This window comes from Podarcis vaucheri (assembly GCF_965113315.1).
Source record: "Podarcis vaucheri genome assembly, chromosome: Z".
Classification (NCBI taxonomy): Eukaryota; Metazoa; Chordata; class Lepidosauria; order Squamata; family Lacertidae; genus Podarcis; species Podarcis vaucheri.
In genome coordinates, this window is record NC_138758.1 from 8,692,725 (window position 1) to 8,714,918 (window position 22,194).

The 22,194-nt window shown below is 42.6% G+C and overlaps 1 protein-coding gene across 6 annotated transcripts in view; it reads left to right on the forward strand.

Annotated features, from left to right (window-relative positions):
- Positions 1 to 22,194, forward strand: part of AFF2 (ALF transcription elongation factor 2) — a 401,939-nt gene that overhangs the window by 157,278 nt on the left and 222,467 nt on the right. The gene's annotated exons all lie outside the window — the stretch shown is intronic.

A 22,194-nucleotide genomic window follows, 5' to 3' on the forward strand; every position in this document is an offset into this window, starting at 1 on the left:
TCAAATATTTTTAAAACTTCCCAAAACAGGGCTGCCTTCAGATGTCCTTTAAAAATTGTATAGTTACATATTGTATGGCATCTATTGTACAGCTTTGGTCATAGATTTTATTCAAGTTATGGTAATTGCAGTTCCCAAATGTGGATCCTTCTTTGTCACCCTTCAACCACTCAGGGACCCACCACGATCTTCCATGACATTGCTTTCCAAAATCACACCAGTGCTTTGCATCCCAGACTGACCGATAATAAATCAGCACTTGTGTTATTTATTATCCAGTGTTTATAATCCAGCAAAGCAGCCCATCTCCAGTAAGCCTGGCAATGAATTTTCATAACTGCTCTGCTGCAACCCATCTTTTAATTTCTTCAAAGTTTCTCCCTGCTGAGAAAGAGTCCACCTCTTTTTTTTTTTTCTTTTTACCCCATTCTCAGGCCACTTTCTTCCTGATTTCAAGGAGCATGGCATTCTGAGTTAACCATATTTTGGCAAGATGACAGAGGAGTGTGTGTGTATTTCATCCCAGGAAATGTTTTTCTAGCACTCTGCAGTCTCTCAAGCTGCCCATATTTCCTCATCTGAAAAAAAACAAAACAAAAAACTTGTGAGTTTCTTCACTATTAGAATCATAGAACTGTAGAGTTGAAAGGGACCATTAGGATCATCTAGTCCAACTCCGTACAATACAGGAATCTTTCACCCAGTGTGGTGCTTGAAACCGCGGCCCTGAGATTGAGAGTCTCATATTGAGTGAACCCTTCTGTGTTCCGCTTCACTTTAATTGTTGCTTGGGCATTTAAAGGCAAATTTATGCCATTAGCTCTTCTTGAAACAATATGTGAAATGAATCAGAGTCCTTTGAGCTGCACACTTCTCTGAATTTTGCAAAGCAATTATCAGGGCAAGTAATGTTTACATAAATGCATATACTGGGGTAAAGAGTGCATTTGAATGCATATATTAGTGAAAATAATGTACAAAATATCAGGGGAAATTGTGTTACAAAACGTGTGTAGGACAAAACTGCATCCAAAAATGTGTCTCTTAGAAGAAATTTGCAGTAAAATGCTGATGAATTTTCATGCACACACGCACGCACACACACACACACACACAGAGAGAGAGAGAGAGAGAGAGAGAATCACAAACTGATCTGGAAATGTGAAGAACTGGATTTAAGATTGGAAAAATGAGAAACTGTAAGAAATCAGAATTGACATATTCACCCATCCCTAATAATGGTAACAATCCCAATTCCCCCCACTTGCCATGAGAATTTAATTGCAATTTTCTCTGATAATTTCTCTTTGTATTGTTTCTGCTCATTAACTGATGGGGATTTTTAAAAAGAAAACACTGAAGAAGAAATTTTCAGCGCAGCACTAATTTTATTGGGTGTTTCAAACAAAAGTGGCAGGATGTCAAATCTGTGCTGGAAAAGGGCAACAGGAGTTTACATCAGAAAGTCCAGAGTTGTTGAGAAATAATAACATAAGGTCCCCATTTCGGCTATTGTTTGAAGAGCTGCGGCGCACTGTTTGCCAAAGATGCAATCTCTAAACAGGCCCCTCTAGGCTCGCTTGGAAGAGTTCTTAAATTCACTGAAGCTTTTTTTGCCCATTAGAGTTAGGATAAAAAGCCAGCATAAGAACAGCCAATATTTATATACAGCATTTGATTCACTTAAGAAGTGTGTGTAGTGGAGAAGGAGTGGGGAATGGAACTGAGAAAGAGACAAAAGACGCAGTGACCCTCTCACAGAAGACTAGCACGCCAAAGTAATTAAACAGAAACTGTTGAGACACTTTAATGCACTTATGACCCATCTTTGCAGCTGTTGCACAAAGGTTTTTGCAAGCAATAAGTGCCATTGGCATTCCTAAAAAGTTCTTTTTTTAAGGCAGATGGTGAGTTAGATGGAACAAGCATTGTCCAGCAGGTAGTGTTGGATGCAGAACTGGATTTCCCTTCTAGTGCTAAGAGTTGCTGGGCAAGGTACTGACATGTTAGGGCACAGAGGTGAAGGGCTGTAACTCACTGGTAAAGCATACGTCTTGCATGCAGGTTCAATCCCCAGCATCTCCAGATAGGACTGGGGCTCCTAACGCCAATCCTGGAGAGCTGCTGTCAGTGTGGACAATATTGAACTAGATAAACCATGGGTTTATGGTGATTTCCTGTGTTCCCATCACTTGTGGCCATTGGCACTTGTAGTTTGACAAGGTCTGGAGGTCCACCACTTTGTCGGTGCCTTGTTTGAAGTGGTTTTCCATCCCCTCCCACAGGGATGGAATTAACCAGTTAATTCACCTCTTTCAGACATTTTGATAACTTCATAGGAGCCCCAAATTAATCAAGTAATCATTATTGGCATCATTGTTAGGGCTTTTTTTCAGCAAGAACTCACTGGAACTCAGTTCCAGCACCTCTCCGGTGGGCACTATTGCCATTATAAGAGAAAAAGGGAGGCATTCATGGTGAGTCCCGGCAACTCTTTTTCTAGAAAAACAGCACGAAGAAGAAGAAGAAAAACTTTTAAAACTGCAGTGACAAACACCAGTACATAAGAGGGTTTACCTTGAGTAAGAAGAGAGAGATTATACTTGTTCTGAAACATGTGAGAATAATCTAAAAACAAAAGTACAGGGGACGCTCCGGTTGTGAACGTGATCCGTGCAGGAGGCACATTCACAACCCGCAGCATTCGCAACCCACAGTGCTGCATCTGCGCATGTACAAAGCGCAATTTAGTGCTTCTGCGCATGTGTGAGCGTCGAAACCCGGAAGTAACCCGAAAACACGCAACCTGAAGCGTCTGTAACCTGAGGTATGACTGTACTCTTCACCCTCCCTACAATGAATCATTTTTCCTCATATGCAAATTTGGTTGGTGGTTCAGTCAGTTAATCTGCTTAGGTTACTGTTCAAAACCTAGTTACCTGGGTGTTACCTCCTTTGCATTTAACCAGCCATACTTTTGAGTAAACATTTGTATGTTTGCATTGTAAAGCACAGATAATTAATCTGCTAAAGATGGGTTTAAACATAACACAGCTACTTTATTTGCCCCCATACTCATAAAGAAGACCCAGGAGGCAATAAATTGGTAGAAAATGTTATAAGTATTAATGTAACATGCTGAAGATATACAACCTGATTAGCTACATTCAGAAAGGTGGAGGTGGTGACTAAATCCAGTAGAGAACACATCCCTCCAGTTCCTAGGCATGTTTGCAGCCTCATTCTGTGACTCCCCAGCAAAGGACTGGGAGTAAGTTACTCTCTCCTTGCAAGGTAAGCCTTAGGTTTGTGAGTCTAACATGCGTACCCTGGCACTGTTGTCTAGCATCCACCTTCAAAATTTACTGCTACACCACAGCCAAAAGTGAACAAATCCATGATGCCCAAAGTGTGCCTAGTGTTCCATTGAGTCTCAAGAACGTATTAAAAACTCCCTTCACACAGAGACTGCATTTGCTTGCTCCCGTTCCTTGCCACCTTCTCTTCTTTCCCTTTTCCTCTCTCCATCATATTCAAGCTTTTGAATGTAGGCTCCCTGGGGCAAGGAACTTTCTCTTATTTTTCTGTTCATGTTATAAGATTCTGTGTTCACTAATGGGCTTAAGGAAATTAACAACGGCAATGATGACAATAACTTCCACTTATTCTTAGAAGCATGGGAACACACCACCAGTGAGTGCCTAAGGGGCGGGGGGGCGAAAGAATCCCTTGCAGCCATCTTGAGCTGCTGATCCAAAGTTCTCTCCCACCCTGGACACAAGGCAGGTGGGATGGGATTTGGTCAACACACAGCTGCTTTCCAAAAGCATACATCTGGAAGTGGGTCCCTGGGGGAACTTTGCCAGTCATCATGGTTTATTGCAGGGTTAAAGGTGTCAGATTCTCTCAGAGGATTAAGAGGACTGTGCTTTGTTATTTTTTTCCTCCCCATCTAGGACTGCTTAAATATTTTCAACGGAATATAACTAATATGATAGCTATTGTTTATAAGCACCTTTCCAAACACATCCTACTCCCCAGTGAACTGAGCCATTAGACAAATGTAGCCTTCATGCTCACCCTCCCCAGCCCCCATACACACGGAAGCTCTAATATATCATTACCACAAATAAGACCGATGTTATGAGGACAACATTAATCCAACTTCTTGACCTTTGGAGCTGCAGGTGACCCATTTAAAACACAAACCAAAGCGAAATACAGATCACCTAGCAATAAGAACAACACAAGACAAATTCCAGACCAAGTAACACCTTTCCCCTTCCAAGTCCCCACCCCTGAAGTGACATGGTAACAGGGCCAGCTGAAGACATTTTGCCACTGCACAGGAGGGACAAATAGCCCCCACTTTTTTAACCTTGTGCAGAAGTCAGCTAGACTAGAATTGAACATTACTCCAATGCTGCTGATACTTCAGCATTCCTCCATGAGGGCAGCAAGCTGGTGTGGAGGGTTTCAGAGCAGGCCATGTGGCACTTGTACCTCTGTCATCCTCCTGCTGTTTCCTTCCCTGCCTCCAACAGTAATCTTCCTCCTGAGATAGCTCCCTCACTCTGCCTAATGGTAGGCCAGCTTTACGTTTAGGCAATGGCCCTACCATTAGACTAGTCCTACTTGGTAAGTGCTAAGATCTGAGAAGGAATGGGAAGTCAAAGTGGGGATGGAGGAAATGTTTCCTGTGTGGAGTTAGTGCTAACATGCTGGATTCATTTAGTGTAGGTTGCAAATTTGTGTGAGTATCCTGGGTACCAGTTGGGGAAAGGTGGAGGGCATTCCTTTGCACAAATATGCAGATTTATGCACACATACCACAATTCAGAGCATGTGAGATTTATATTTCAGGCACAATTATATCCCTCCCCTCCACATTTTGTCTTAAAAAAAAGATGTACAATTAATCAGCCACAATTTCCTAACTGGGTGGCAGCTCTAATAAATTATAATTATAATAAGCATAAGAACAAAGAAGGATTTATATAATGTATTGTTTTTCATATACAGATCTCTCTCTATAGAAGTTAATTAAGGCATCCTTAAAATAATCCTATAAGTTTGGTTGGTATTATAATTTCCATGTACATGGAAGGGATCAGGAACCTCACCAAGGAAGCTTCACTAAAGAAGTCTTGATTCCTTATCTTTCTGTTCAGTGAATTTTGGACTAGAGGCATGATTCCCCTGACCTAGATTGTCTCTAGAATTACTAGAATATGCCTAAGTCTGAACTGGGTCCAAATATTCTTATAGGCCATTCACCCATCTCGACTAGGACCAAAATATATTTGTGTCCCTTTTTTTGCCTCCTGGATGGGCAGGTGATACATACATTGGTAGGTGCTGATCAGAGAGGGTTTATCCTAATGGTTTATCCCATATCATAAGCCAAATATTACTTAATATTATTTATGATAGCAAAAAGCAGGGTTCCCCTCTGGTATTATTGTCCCTTGAGGCATACAAGGTGTTTGATTGCCCGGAGTAGTGATATTTAATCCGAGTCTTAGAAATGCATCAGTTAGGTCATAAATTAATTTCTATCATTTCAACATTTTACAAAACTGACCATGCTGAAGTCTGTGCTAATAATCTGGATGCCTCTCCCATATGTCAAACAAAGCTGCCCTTCATCTCCACTATTTCATCTCCTCTCCCTGGAGCCATTAGCTGTTGCTCTGTATTCTAAATCAAATATCAAGGGAAACTGGGTGGAGGGGAACAAGCATCCTCTAAACTTACATGCAGACAACATGATCTGCATGTTAAGCAACCCCCAAGAGGTTCTAATGGTGTTTGAACAGTAAGTTTCTGATTTAAGGAACACCTTGTGTGGATGCTGGCTGCTGTGGGAACTACTTAGGTTAAGAAACAGAAGTCACTGAAGGACTTAAACCTCTCACTGCGCTACACAAATACGTGGGCTCTGGCTATTGCAGAGAAAATAACTCATAAATGACATGTTTTTACGAGTTTGAATCCCCGCGACGGGGTGAGCTCCCATTGTTTGGTCCCTGCTCCTGCCAACCTGGCAGTTCGAAAGCATGTCAAAGTGCAAGTAGATAAATAGGTACCACTCCGGTGGGAAGGTAAACAGTGTTTCTGTGCGCTGCTCTGGTTCACCAGAAGTGGCTTAGTCATGCTGGCCACATGACTTGGAAGCTGTACGCCGGCTTCCTCGGCCAATAAAGCAAGATGCAACCCCAGAGTCGTCCGCGACTGGACCTAATGGTCAGGGGTACCTTTACCTTTACCTTAAGAGTTGGGAAGACACATTTCTGCACCATTTGGTGGGATTTCATTTCTTAAGTGTTAAACTCAGATGCACAAAGCTCTCTTTCATCACAAAATCTGGCTTTGATGATGTGCTTTGCTGCTTTTATTTTTCCACAGTATCTGCTCTCTATTTATGTGCATTTTTTTATTTCATGTTAATAAAGAATAACAACAGCCACAACGAAACTCGAAAATGAATGGGAGCAGGAACTTGACTAGGAGAGATTTGTTTCTAGTGCCTAATAAGTTTTGCCATTACACGGCACTATAGCATAAAATGAGATGCCAGTGATTTGTTTAGCACTTTTACTGAAAGAGAGGCAAGCTGAATGAGTAAAATAATTAGCACATTTTGCACTGAAAAGCAGAAGTGTGATAACTTCATAATATACACTAACCCAAGCCAATTATGCTTTAATTAAAATAACAACAACGAGTAACAACTTCGTTTTTGTAATACTAACCATCTCTGTTTCTTTTCACTCCCTCCTCCCACAAAAGTCATCTCTTTGTTTGTTGCAAGCAATTAGCAATGCACTGGAAGAAGGGAAGGAAGGAAGGAAGGAAGGAAGGAAGGAAGGAAGGACGGGCACTTGTGTAGTGACACCTTTTCTGAACTATTTTGGAGCCCTCTAGAGTTGCACAATCATCTCACAGCTTTTTCTCACTTCAAATACCAGTGTTGCTGGGAAGTAAGTAGCTTATTTTGCATTGGCCCAGAGGCCATGACAAATGCGGCTCTGAAATATATGTTTCACATTATTGTTTTTCTTTTTTAAGCAACAGTTGAATTCAGTAGTGTGCGCATCCCAACAACCTTGAAGGATTTGGGATGTTGGCTAATGCAAAGCCAGCTACTGAGTATGTAAATTTATTACTTTAGCATGCCTGTAAATAGCTGGTTATCGCTTCAAATGTTATCATTTATTCCTAGTGCAGCACCCGCAGAACATCCCATGTACAATCTCTAGCATCTCCAAGTAGGGTATGGAGAGACTCCATGCCCAATACCCTGGAGAACTGCTGCCAGAGTGTACAGAGAATAATTACTGAGGTGGGTTCCTGGTATGACTCTGACTCAGTATATGGCAACTTTCTATGTTCTTGCAAATTTGAGCTTCTTGACTTGATAGCTGGTGTGCCCTGGGCCACATTGAAGGACATGGCCATATTGATGGCAGTGTGTTAAGTGTTTTATATATGACCCCTGGCCTTTGCTCTCTATTCAATGATCTATACAGCATGGGCATGAATATTTAAAAGAGCTTATTTTCCTTTCCCTGTTGTGCCCCATGGCACCTTGAATCCTTGGAACTAGTCGGCTGTTGGACTGTGGCGGGCAGGGTTGGGGAGCCGGACCTTTTAATTTATATGCAAAACAGGGATATATATTTACATACCCACACCCACACAACACAACACAACACAACACATACAGCGGTACCTCAGTTTTCAAACGTAATTCATTCTGGAAGACTGTTTGACTTCCGAAACATTCTAAAATGGAGGCGCAAAAGGTGGCCTGCAAATTCAATAGAGAAAATTGGGGGGAGGGGACGAACTCAGTGGACGCCGTTTGACTTCCGAGGCTTGTTCGAAAACGGAATAATTTACTTCCGGGTTTTCGGCATTTGAAAACTGAAATGTTCAATTTCCGAGATGTTTGTAAACCAAGGTACCGCTGTATATCATTTAGAAACATTTACAGCATATATGCCGTAAACCCACACTACTTAACAACTAATTACAATAAACTGAAAACGCACATATTTCCTAGCTTCTCTAACACTTTTAATTACTCATTACACAAATTACTGTATTTTTGCAGTGAGTGTATGGCAGGGCGCTAGGGGTATGGCAAATCAACTCTGATATTGCCGTGTTATCTCGGCACCCTTCCACCGCCTATGTGGAGCTAGCATCCATCTAGTGACTGGGGCTTGGCTCTTGGGGGGGCCTCCTCAAGTTTCCACCTGCCTCGCTCTTTTTCTGGTAGTGCTCTCTGATTTCGTGGTGCACACACAGTGTTCTGGTGAATGTCTATGGAACATTACTTCCATTTTATGAGAAAGAGAGAGGATTTGAGAGGTTGTTATTTGATGTGGGAAGTGGCTGGAATAAAAGTGGGTGGGTGGGTGGAAGACTTGCATTTTGCAATTGAGGCGACGTTGTATTTGAGGAGGTATATGGCTGGAATAAAGTAGGGGTGGCTGGATGGGAGAAGGTGGCAGAAATATTGGCCTGGGGGGAAATTAAAACCCCAGCATGAGGAGGGGCGGTAAAAAATAAGGGGAAGTCACAGACGTGAAAGGCGGAGTTAGAAGGATCACTTAAGAACTACCTACAACTCTCCTGGGATGCAGGTGTGTGAAAGTACTCGTGGAACTCTATGTTTAAGTCTCCACACCACATAATAATTCAATTCATAACCTTTTCCAGACTCTTTAAATTTATTAAGCATGATGCATTCAGTTCTACTCGTTCCTTCTCTCTCACTGGAACGTTTTCTCAATTACTTCTTTCCTGGTTTCTCATACACAGTGTCTTCCCAACTCCATACATCCGAAGATCTTTACCTTCACAACACACAGAAACACAGACACTGTCACCTGCAAACATCTCTCTGCAAGGAGATGGACGCACGGAATAAAGACCCCTTGCTTTCCTCTTCCTCACATAGAGAACTGGTGCCACATAGGGCTGAATCAGCCTCACCTCCCTCCATATTTCACCATCCTGTTGGCAGATAGAGGAAGTAAGAGGGAGGACTTCAAGAGTGAGTTCAAAACCCATCCACAGTCCTGCCAGTTTTTCACTGCTTTCAACCATCATCTTCTTTCCCATCAAAAATGGTGGGAGAAAGAGCCATAGCTCAGCTTTGCATTCAGAAGGTCCCAGGCTCAGTCGCTGTCATCTCCAGGTATGGCCGGGAGAGACTCCTGTCTGAAATGTTGGAGAGCTGCTGGCAATCAGTGTAGACAATAGTAAGCTAGATTGACCCAACAGTCTAGGTCGGCATAAATCAGCTCCCTGTGTTCCTGTGATGATGGGCAGTGAAGGCTGTTAGTTCCTTCCAAGAACTAACTTGAAATGATGCTTTGTCATCATGGTGGGGAATTTAAGACAGCTGCCAGGAACAGCAAGAAGGTGAGGGAAGCAGCAGTGAGTTTTGCACCCTGGCCGCAAATTGCAAAAAAGGAGGGAACAAGCCCTCCCGCTCACATTGCAGACTGCACAGTACATTTGGTCAAGTTCCAAAAGCTTTTGAGCATTATGGCTGGGACAGGGATGGCAACAGGGAGGCCCTTTTTTCAGGCATTTCCACTGGAGGACAACCAGCTCATTGGAAAGGTTCACCAAAACATAGACACACACTGATACACAATCTGTGAGCTCCTTCGGAATGATGTATTCTGCAGTATGTCATTGATGCATAATAATGCATTAGTGGTGAATTTGAGCTACATCCACACCGTACATTTAAAGCACTATGGTACCATTTTAAACAGCACTGCTTCCCCCAAAGAATCCTGAGAAGTGTGGTTTGCTAAGGCTAAGGGCGCTGAGAGTTCTTAGGAGACACTTTCCTGTCCTGTCCCCCCCGAGCTACACTTCCGAGATCTACAATCCCTTTTCTCAGGAGACTCTGAGAACATGTATCTCCTAACAACTCTCAGCACCTTTGACAAACTACAGCTCCCAAACTACAGCTTCTGACAAACTACAGAATTATTTGTAGAAACCATGGGTGATTAAAGTGGTATCATGATGCTTTAAATGTATATGGTGTGAATGTGGCATTATACTGGATTGGCCATGCATTATTCCACTTTGTTCCTTGTTCTGAGACGCTTCTCCAATGTTTCAGCAATATTGCTGTGTGGAGAAGACTCTTGCACTACAGAGCAGCAAAAGCAGGAGCAAGAAAAACCAACGAATCAAAACATTTGTAGGATATAAGGTTACAGGATTTCACCAGAAAGTTGTGGGGTTGTTTGCTGTTTGTGAAAGAAGCAGTGTGTCCTCCCAAAAAACCTTTGCAGGTGCAGTTGGTATTGACAGTGGGATTGCTTATAACTGCCCCTGTATTGTCAGGAGCACAAATTATCATGGATGCACAGTAAGGTGGACATCCGGGAAGGCCCTATGGGTAGCAGAACATCTCTGGTCTTTCAAATTTCAGTGGTGTGCTTTGCGAGGCCAAAATTCAGACCCTCTGCCTCTCTCCTACTTTTCTGCTCAATTCACTATGTCATATGCCAAGTCCCCTAGGTTCAGTGCCCAGTGCAGTGGAACCGGTCACGCTGCCCTAAATCTGCTTTTTGTGAAAAATCCCAGCATCCTCCAGGTAACTAATGCAGGCCCTGAATCAAGTCCTTTCCCCCCCCCCCCATCCTTGCCCTCATTTCAGATTTACGGAGTGGAGGTGGTTTGAGATGCAGTCATGTTCATGTGAGCTAGTTCAAACCTACAATGTACACTTATAGCACATTTTTAAAAGCTCATGGCTTCCCCCAACCCAAAGAGTCCTGAGAACTTTAATGCACCTCTGAGAGAGCTAAAACCCCTGGCACCTTTAACAAAGTACAGTTACCAGGGTTCTTTGGGGGAAGCCATGTGCTTCGAATGTATGGTGTTGGTGTTACCTAACCATTTTTCTACTATTACCATCATTTCACCCTTGGGACGTGGTCCTGGTTCAATAACCTAGAAGCTGTTGTTTGTGGTGTCTAATGCAGTTGGAGGTTTCTGTTGATGAAACAGTCTTGGAGATAATTGGTACAGGAAAGTGCTATCAAGGCCACGTGTTTTGTCTGATCAATAAGGATATTTCCTTTAACCCAGAGGGAGAAAACTGCTTTGTGTGCTCGCCTTCTACTCCTTGTCCCACCAGTGTCTGATTTAAATAGTTCCAATTCCATTTTGCAAGTAGCCTTAGAGTTATGCCCAAAAAATGGCACTGTATGTCATAACAATTCTATGTTGTGGGGCTATTCTGGGTTAAGGAGAATCATATTTAATATTACTAATTTTCACATTATTTTACCCATAAAATTCCTTCCAGCAGCAAAGCAGGGCAGGGGGAGAGAGAAAAGAGGTTTTATTGCACTGTATTCCAGAGTCTCTGATTTATTCATGGGATAAATGTTTCATCTAATGAATTTTCTAGTAGATGTATTCTGAAATCCCTGCTGAAGAAGGGCCACTGTAAAACCACAGGCGGTTTTGCTTAAATGAGACAGATGCCCCTCGATCCTTGTCAGAAGGTCTTCCGGACAGTGAAAACCACAGGCAATATGCTTCATGTCATGTAGGCAAAGGCCTGGGGAGTTATACAACTGAATCTCTGCTTGTGGGGAAAGTGTGGTGCAGCTGGGACGCTGGAGGCAGAAGGCAGCAGGAGATTTAAAAGAGAAAGTCCAGACTCACTGGGCTGGGGCTCCCCCAACATGGTCTCACAACTAAGCCACACAGTTTGGGCAAGGACGGCAGGTAGCTCACTGACAGTACACCTGCCTCAAATGTAGAAGGTCCCACGTTTAGTCCCCAGCATCTCCAGGTAAGGCTAGGAGAGACACTGCCAGTCAGTGTCAGCAATGCTCAGCTCGATGCACCAAGGATGTTTAAAGGTTCTTCCTATGTTTCTAGATGAAGTACCCACAGTCAGCTTTTCATAACACTCTCTTGCTGGAGAAAGTTGAGCCTCTTAAGGTCAGCTTGTGACATTTCGCTGCCTGTGCTTGAACCTCCAGCCCAATTAACCTTATCTGTGGTCCATTGGCAAGTTCTCCTGAGCATCCTCTATTCAGCTGCATTCAGGTCAACCCTCACGGCAGAGGGTTAGCTTAACTGCTTCCTGCTCTGCTGCCCTAAATTATGCCCAGAAACCACCACCGTGCCATGCCTCTCCTTACTGTAGGGCCACCTCTAAACCTTCAAACTAGTTTCCTTGTGGACACAGATGGCTGCTGCACTTGTGCAGAATTTGTCTAGGAGGGCCCAAAGCTCAGTCTGGGTGGGGCTAGTCAAGGGAAAGGCCATAGCTCAATGGGAGAGCATCTGCCTCACATGCCCCATGTTCAATCCCCATCTAGGTCTGGGAATGTCCCTAGCTTGAAACACTGCTGCCAGACAGTGTCGTCATTGCTCTGATATAAGGACCAATGATCCAGATCACCACATGACAGCTTCCCGTAACCCCATGTTTGCAGTCCTGTGGGTGTGCAAAAATTATCACATACTTCCTGAGAAACCTCAGGTCTGGCAGCCAAATATGGACCTCCAGGCCTTTTCATCTCGCCCTCAGGACGTTCTCCCAAGGATGCACTGCTGCATCTTCATCACCTGCTTCTGCGCCCTCGTCATGTGCTTTTGCCTGGCTGGAATGTGCCATTAGACTGCATATCACCTGCATATTGCCTGAATGGAGGGAGAAACATGCTTTGCGGCTTGCAGGTTTCCCACAAACATTTGATTTGCCACTGTGAGAACAGGATGCTAGACTAGATGGGGTATTGTCAGGGATCAGGGGGTGTCTGGGGGTATGTAGAGGAGGCAAGGGAGCTGGAGGAGGGTCTTGGAGAAGGGGCCAGCAATTTGTGGGGTTCTGTGTCACCCATGAGGCAGGAGTTGGAGCTGGGGGAAGAGGAAGTGTTGGGGCTCTCAGAGCCAGGGGAGGAGTGTTGGAAAGGAGAGGAAGAGACCGATCCTGAGAAAGTTGAGCCCTAGAATCTCTGTCCCTTCCTCTGCTGTTTCCAAGGACAAGGAGGGTCTTAAAGCACCAGGTGCAGCAGCAAGTACAGTGCAGGAGAAATTGCAGTTTGCTTGTGAGCACCTCATCAGGTGAGGGGATTTAAATTTGGGTTAGGTGCTCCAATGGCCCACTTCAGGGCACAGGCCTGGAGAGTAGATGTCTAGCTATCATGCAGCAGACATGGTATGTATACCCTGTGGACCTCAGGAGATGCTCTAATAGAATGCTTTGCCAATAAATAATTAAACTACCACCTGTTACTTCTCCTTGGACTGGGTGTGCTCAGGACAGCTGTTGACCTGATCCAACAGGCTCTTCTTATTTTATTAAATGTGGGTGTATTTAGAAAAGCTTACTAATGCAAGCAGCCCAATCCTTTGTGCACATTTACACAGAAGGAAGTACCACGGTGTTAGGTGGCTTAGTCCCAAGTAAAGGTGCATAAATTGACAGCCATAAATCCTGATCCCATGCGCATTTACTCAGAGGTAATCCCATTGCACACAGTGGAACTTACTCTCAAGTACGAACATATAGGATCACAGCCTTGGTTGGAGTGATGTTTCTGTTTTTAGATCTTTTTTTTTAGGACTATGGGGTGGGGGGAGGAAAAAATCTTAGGATATGAATTTTGAAGTGTCCAGGAGCAGGTTTTTAAAATTGCTCCAATCTAATTGATATATGCTGCCATCCGTTTTGACCCTGGTAATAGCGTAGCTAAAACAATTTCAAGTGGGTCGAAATATCCCTGGAGTACTTACTGCAGTGATATAAAAATCTTGAAGCAATGTGTCTTATGTCCCGTAAATCATGTTAGACTTAATGAAACCTGCTGCAAGAGCATTCCATATCTGTGATGCATTTAACTGCACTCTGCAGATGACTTCTATCTGCTTTTAAGAAATATGTAAACCTCTGATGAACTGCAATGGCAGAAGGCAGTGGGGGAGGAGTAGCAAAAATATAGAGACAGGTGAATATATATATATATATATATATATATATATATATGCAGGTTTTGGTGTCTTCGGGTGTCTTCCCGTGTAAGAGTCGGGGTGTCTGTGCGACGTTTCGACGAGGTCTCACTCGTCATCTATATATGGCAGTATTTAGAGGTACCCAGATAATTCTAAAAAAAAACCACCCCTGTAAATCACTAGGACTGCCAAATGACCAGAACTAAAAACTAGTTGGCCTACTCCAGTGTCTATTAGTAGTGTTCTGAGCTACAGAAATCAGCAAATGCTGACATTAATGCCATGGAAATGTATGCAACTATTCACTAATCTCAGCATATTTTATTTTATCTATTTAGACAATTTTATAGACCATTTAACTGCAGCTATCTTTAAGTGGTGTACGAGAAACACAATGCAATGAAAATAAAAATAAGTTAAAATGATAACATCAGAATTCAGTTACAATGCCTGTTGTTATATATAAAAAAGTATTCTGTTGGCAATGGAGGTTTAACAGGGAGGGGTGTCTGACTGCAACTGAAATGGGGCTTTCTGTAAAATTAAGGCCACGGTACTGAAGGTCCAGTTTCTGGTGGATGTGAACTATTTATGTATCTAACTCATGGGGGTCACAACCACCCCAAAGACTCCTGTTTGGGCAGGGATATAGGAGATCAGGTGGTCCTTGAGGTATCCTGGACCCAAGTTGTTACAGAACTTGTAAATTAATACAAGGACTTGGTCATTGGAGACTTTGAGCATCAAAGTTCGTACCGGTGATTGTTTGTCTCCATCAGCAGTCTAGCTGCAACATTTTGCACCAGCTGATTCTTGTGGATCAGGCCTCAGGGTAGCCCCACATAACCAGATCACATCACATACTGCTAAAGATGCAGGAGCAGAGCTTGGTGGGGAAAAGTTGGCAAACTATGCCTGGGCTTTTGGATTGTTCAAGATATCACCCAGAATGTGGCCGTTGGTGTTCATGGGAAGAGGCATGCAATACAGGCAGTATATTTGTTTCAGATGGCTTGATACAACCAGCCAAAATTCATTACTATTTCCATTTAAAGGTGAATCTATTTATTTTGCATTTTCCAAAATAACATGTAGACCAAAACACAACTGTCCTTCAAAATCTGCACTTCTCTGAATTTTGCATTGCTGTTCTCCATCAGTGTGATGTGTACAGAAATGCATAAAGTAAATTATGGGGATTTGGTGGCAATGAGGAATTGGTACATAAAACATTAATATCCTTCTTGTTACTGGCTGCTCAGTTAGAAATGGCAAAATACTGGAAGTCAACTGTCAACCTAACTTTAGAGCAAAGGCTGAAAAAACTTGAAGAAAAATTGTCATTCAGTATAAAATTAGCCAAAGGAGAAAGGCAAAACATTTTGACCTTTTCCTACCTGGAGCCAACTCGTGGAATATGTTAGGAGACGTATACAAGGTCATCTTTCATCTGCTTTCCTGAGATCGTGTAACATTGGTCTGAAGTGGCTTCTGCCCTTTGCCAGCTGGACTCTAATTTCTTCTACTTTGAGTATTCTCAGAAACAGTAGAGCTTCTTGTTCTTCTGTGGGTAGGGGAAATCATGTGCTTCTACATTGTATCAGTAGTGGTTTTCTTATGAAAATCAATAAAATGTATTTTTTTAAAGAAAACCCCATTATATTCAGGGAAATTCAAATATTCAGAGAAAGATGTTTTGCAAAGATGTGTATATTGAGAGAATGCTGGTGAATTTTCATGAGGACTTTAAAAGAAAAATCACAAACTGATATGGAAATGCAGAGTAGTGCATTTAAGTGGGAAAATGACAAACCGAGAAAAACTGAAATGGACAGATTTGCCCATCCCTAGCTGCAACTGAGTCAAATCAATTTCATAGGTATGTTGCTTCAGCACATGCAATTTACCTAGCTTCTGTTTACCAGTGAGCCATGCAAGGGACTAGATATTAATAAGAGGAAATAACCTACAAAGCCTCAAACCCACATAGGAGTTTATTGTTCTCCATGAGACTGAGTCTTTGTGTAAGGCCTGACACTCACACAACTCTGATGAAAGAATGACACATGTCTTTCTTTTCCCTCCTTAGGGGATGTCCTCATTCCTATGGGCCTTTAAGCTTAGAAATCTACATGACTGATATTGCATCACAGAGCATGGGATATAGATTTCACTAAGAGGGCCATGGATAGTGGGAGCACATTTTTTAAAAAAGTTTTCTAGACCCCAGCTTTTACAGGAGTGTGTGTGTGTGTGGAATACAATGCGGGCAGTTTTTTTGGACCAGAAACCCAAATAAATATATATGAGGCTTCCAAAAGCCTCTGGAGTAATGATATTCTTAGCACATGTCCCTCCTAGGACAGCCAACTTTCTATGTGGTTTCTGTACCTGTGTTTTTAACTGCAGCATAGTAGGTGATAACATTTCTCTGCATGCCATAAAAAGCTTCACTTCTTCATTGCTAGCAGATGAATCCACAATTATAGGTGCACAGGGAAAATTGGCAGCTGTAGCTTCCGTCCATTCCAGTGGTGCCCAATCCTAGATCATATAAAACTTGAATATTAGACAGGAATAATTACATTAGCAAGGAATAATTATTAATTACTAGTGTATTATTCATAAACACTGGCATAAAAAGCATTATTCTGTGCACCTTGGATGCATGAGAGGAAAGAATATACATGGGAAGAACACATGTGATGAATTGCAAGCTTGCCATATTTTTTTTGAGTCTTTCCTCCTGTGTCTTTAACAGCAGATGCCATACAACCAAAAACGAAAGAAAAATGTTTTCCTTTATGGCTTCACTCCATGCCAGCAAAAACTAGAATAGATGTTAAGTAGTCTCCCCGCCCTCCCTGCCTTGCATTTGGTTTTCAAGATTTAACTTTATTATGAGTTCTGGGGAACTCTGTCCATCTATCCATTGGCATCGTGCGCATTACGGCATGACGTTGTGCAGCGTCACACACATGTGCCCTCCCATCCTGTTAAGAAGATGGCGCTTCTGGTGGGAGGGATGCACAAAGTCATCTGCAATGTGGCCTATTCCTTGATGGAACTATTTCTCACTCCTTGCCCTCTGTTGCCGGAGGCAGTATGCCTTTGAATGGCAGTTTCTGGAAACAGTGCTGTTGTGCTCAAGTCTTGCTTATGTACTTCCCATAGGGCATCTGGTTGGCCACTGTGAAAGCAGGATACTGGACGAGATGGGCCATTGGCCTGATCCAGCCAGGGTTCTTCTTAAGCAGTACTGCTATTGTCCTTCTGCCGTGTTTGGCTCACGTCTTGATTGCTCTCACATCTCTTTCCTTTCTTTCCTTTAATACACTCCCTCCTAAATTATAATCATTGAGAACACATTAGGAGTGAAGCACAGGGATGATATGGAGGGTGGGGGGGGGGAGCCAGAGAGAAGCTAAAGCAGACAATTGCCTTGTAAACATCTGGGGTACGAGGGGGGTGGCTATTAAACAGGAATGCTCTGTACCCAGTGAGGTGCACGCACACAGGCGAGTTTATCTAAGCAAATCAATTCAAGTTAATCTTTCAGTGTCAGCTGGCTGGGTTTTTGGACTGGTGATGAATGCTTGTGCCGGGAAGATGAAATGCCGGAATGCCAGGCAGGGCTCTGACAGCAACAGATGGTACCAATTACTGCCACTAGAGCCTGTCCTGCTGCGGGCCCCGAGATGTCTGATTTGTGGTCGCAGCAAAATGAAGGAGAAGCTTCCCAGCTGGGCTTGTCACCTGCCCTGGATTGCTCCATACCGGAGGGAGGGAGGAGGAGGGCGAGGGAAATTAAAACAAAGGTATTTTAATTGCAATCCTTTGCAGACTGATGCAAACTGCAAAGCTCATGGATGGGCATTTAGCAAAGATGCTAAAAAGCACCTTCTTGTTGCATTCTCGCTTTCGTTTGCGGGCTTTTGGTGGTGGGGAGGAGAGGGGGAGGGGAAGGAGAACAAGGAAAGATACATGAAGGATTTCTTTAAACAAAAAGGCTAAACCAAGAAAAACAAAAGGCAAACAAGATCAGCAAGGTAAATGTATTCTCTGCTTACAGGGCATTGTTGGAATAGATTCCACCCCCCACCCACCCACCCCATTGCTGGTCTTAAGCCAAGAACTCCCTATATGCTACCACAACTCTCTCTTACCCCAAATCCCTCGTTAAACATTACTATGTCATCCATTAGAGAAGGGTTGATGGGCCCCTTTTTCCTGTCAGAGGCGTCCCTACAAAGTATGGATCTGTCGGGGGATGTGATGGGGTCAGAGCCAGAGGATGCTGGGACTCTTTTATCATCTTCTTTGCCACCCTTATTCTCCCCCACCTTCTCTCCTTCTGTCACCCCTTTCTCTTTTGTCCTCCACCTCTCTCTCCTGCTCTCCGTCTTTCTCTCTCCTTTCCTCCCTCCATTGCCTCCTTGCCACCCACATGAAACTAGACCAAAGGCACTACAAAATTAAGCACAAGCACCCCAAAGAGTTGTAGGTTTATCACTTTGCCTTAGATGTTATCTTCAGCCAAAATGAGACTGAGGCAGATTTTCCTCATATCCACTCTACGTTGCCCTTACTCTCCTGGTGTTGCCCCCACACCATCTCAACACATGTGAAACCCAGAGATGTGATTTATATTTGAATTGTAACCTCCTTGATGGCAAAGACCTGTCCTGTTTGGTTACATTACTCTGCAAAACCTGATGTTCATTGATAAATGATATCATTAAACATTAACAGCTTGCAGGCACAGAAATTTTGATTGAGAATCATCCATCTTTCTGTTAGCATAAGCCTTCTGTCTTCTTTCCAGGCATTTGAACCAATTCCTGTTTGTTTTGCTGCCCTTATGTCCTCCCCCCTCCCCTTTTACCATTTTCTCCAGTTATTCAAGGGATTGTCTATTTCAGTTTCTTTCAGTTTCTGATTTTTTTTTTCAACTGGAAGATCCGTTTATGCTATTGTTGCCTTTTTTTTAAGCCTTCACGAAAATTCACCAGCATTTATTGTGCAATGTCCCCTAAAAATCATATTTGTATGCATTCTTTTTACTAAAATACATATTGCTGGCAATTTTCCCTAATACAATGCTTTCCCCCCTGTGTTAATTTGAATAAGGTAAACACATTTTAGGTGCATTTCCCTCTAACAGATGCAATTTTGCCTGGAGAAATGGATTGCAAAATTCAGAGAAGTGTGAATCTCAAAGAATAGCTGCATCCATGTATTGTTTTGCAAAGTGTGAATTAGGGCAAAATAAATCAGATTCCTTCTCCCCCTGCTCTATCCCTAACATAGGTAATAATAATAAAAACTTTTTTACCTTTTCACACTATTTTCTGCCTCTCTGATATTTAAAGGGATTAGTCTAGGTCTCTGTGTGGTGTAATTGGCTTTTTTCCATGAAAAGGGATATGTACTAAGAAGTTAAGTGATCTAGACTTATTTCACGTGGGTACATTGTGATGGAGTCTGAAAGTAACACCTTTGCTAGAAGATTTAACACCAGATTTGTGAGTGTACAAAGACAGCATCTTTCTATAAACACATATCTATCCGATGGTGCTATGTTTTGTTTTGTTTTAATTTAATAATAATAATAATAATAATAATAATAATAATAATAATAATAAATTTTATTTATATCCCGCCCTCCCCAGCCGAAGCTGGGCTCAGGGCGGCTAACAACAATCAAAATAGTTCAACATTCTAAAACATTCATTATAAAATTTATTAAATCAAATTAAAATCAAATTAAAATCAAATTAAAATCAAATTAATCAAATTAATGAACAAATTAACAAACAAAAGGGTCATCAGAACATAAGAATAACTCTCCTGGATCAGGCCAGTGTCCCACCTAGTCCAGTGCCCAGATGCCCACAAGAATCCTGCAAGCAGGACTTAAGAACAACAGCACCCTTTCCTCCTTACCAGTTTCTGGCAACTGGTATTCAGAAGCACACTGCCTCTGACAGTGGAGGGAGAAGATATCTGTAGAACAATAACCTTCAAAACATGCCAGTTATTACAACTAAAACTACATGGCATGAGCCCTTTCATTAAAAGCAGTCAATTCCCCAAAGCCTACGGAAACAAGAAAGTCTTCACCTGCTGGTGGAAGGAGGGAGCCAGTCTATCTTCTCTAGGGAGGGATTTCCATAGTTTGGGAGCAGCCACCAAGAAGGCCCCCCTCTCATGTCCCCACCCAGAATGCCTGTGAGGCTGGTGGAACCGAGAGAAGGGCCTCCCCCAAAGATCTCAAAACCCCAGCAAGTTCACATGAGAGAATACAGTCTTTCAGATAGCTTGGACCAAAGCTATGTATGAACCTTTTCCAGCTTTTATTTAATGAACATTTTCCAGCTCCACTATATCATTTTGAAGGTGAGGATTCCCCTGTGTCCTACTTTATGATTGGTGGTCCTCTGTTTGGAGACTTTGTGGTCCAGGCTGCTCTTGGGCTGGGTTAGTCCAGACACATGCTGCATGTAATGGTAAGACTCAATTATTGCAATGCACACCATCACCCATCCAAATTTTGCATTCCACATCTCCAGCCAAGTAATGTGTATATATATTGAAAGGTATATATATAGTATGGTAAATTGTGCATAAAGATGAACACATTAGTGAAAATACACGATATTAGGAAAATTTGGTTTGCAAAAATGCACATAAGAGACAGAAATTGTCCAGAAAATTGTGCATATATTAGAAGAAAATTGCACAAAAATGCTGATGAATCCTCACAAGGACCTTTAAAAATAATAATAATGCAAAGTTGTATGGAACTGTGGAGAACTGAACTTGTGAGTGGAGAAGTGAGAAACTGAGAAAAAGCAGAACTGACAGATTCAGCCATCCCCAGCTTCACCACTGAGCCAAGGTGGTAGTATCTTTTAGGTTAGTTTTCTTGCCATTAGTCCTCATTGCATAATCCACCAATAACCACCTTTGGAACACTCTTTGGAAAGCACTGTTTTATAATGGCATGTGATTAAATGTTTCCTGAGGATGAGTGGGTTTGGTTTCCTATGCAAATCCTTCTACTATCTTCTAGAAGATTATTTTTTGATTTCCAGAAGAGAGCATTGGGAGAAACAGTTGGGAAAACTGCAGTTCTGTTTACCAAGCTAAATGGTGTTTTTTTTGGAAAGGCGAATTGCCCAGGAGTGGAGGACTATTGTACCTACCCTGGTTTGTGTAATGTTAAAACTGTGGATCAGCTTAATCACTCTGCCGCAGCATGGTGTGCCTAATCCTTGGCACTGGGCAGCAGGTTCGTGTTTCACTCCACTCGGCTCGCTGCCACAACCAGAGACTCTGTTGTCTTTTCTTTCTTTCTTTTTTTAAATCACTTGGCAGATCCTTAAAAGTCACTGGAGAACTTTGCCTGGGTAATAAAAAAAAGAGGCAAGCTTTATTGAAAACTAATTATTTTTTCAGTATTGCATACCAGCTATTTTAAAATGTTATGGCCATGTTAGTGCATATTTTAATGTCCAGAAAAAAATGTTATTTGTGTTGTGAGATATTCGGGCCTCTCAGCAGCCACTAATAACAGCCCCCCCCCCCTCTATGACCTCCCAATATGTATAAATATACAGCAGGGCTTTGAGAAATAAATAAGATTTTCTGAAAAATCGCCAAGTAAGGGGGGGGGGAGAAAATAACAGCTCTTGTTTAGTTTGATGGGGCTTTTGAATAGGCCTATTACATGTTTGTATTTGGAAGGTTGAAACTCTTTTCGGGTGTCCATGTGCGCTGCTTTAGACCTCTTTTCAAAAGACTGTCATATTTGAAGGTTCCTCTATTTGAAGGGCTGCCCTGGCATAAAGAGGGGGGGGAATCCATTTTGCAAAAGTACATAAATCAGGATTTGGTTGCAGAAGCTTACAGAGAGGTTCCCTCTCCACCTCTGGGAGCAAAAGTTGCGGAGAAGGCTCCAGGGACTTCTGGAGCCAGAATTTCTCTGATCCAACCGTTTTCTCTTGTAGCGAGACAAGTCCCTGTGTGGCCTGACCTCTTCCCTAGAGGAGGTGTTTGTTACACTATTCAGCCTCCCTAGAGATGTAAGCCTTCATTGAACCAAGGGCTCTGTGACGTATTTGGCCAACCAGATGTCACTTTGTATTAAAATTATGTTTCTAAGTAACT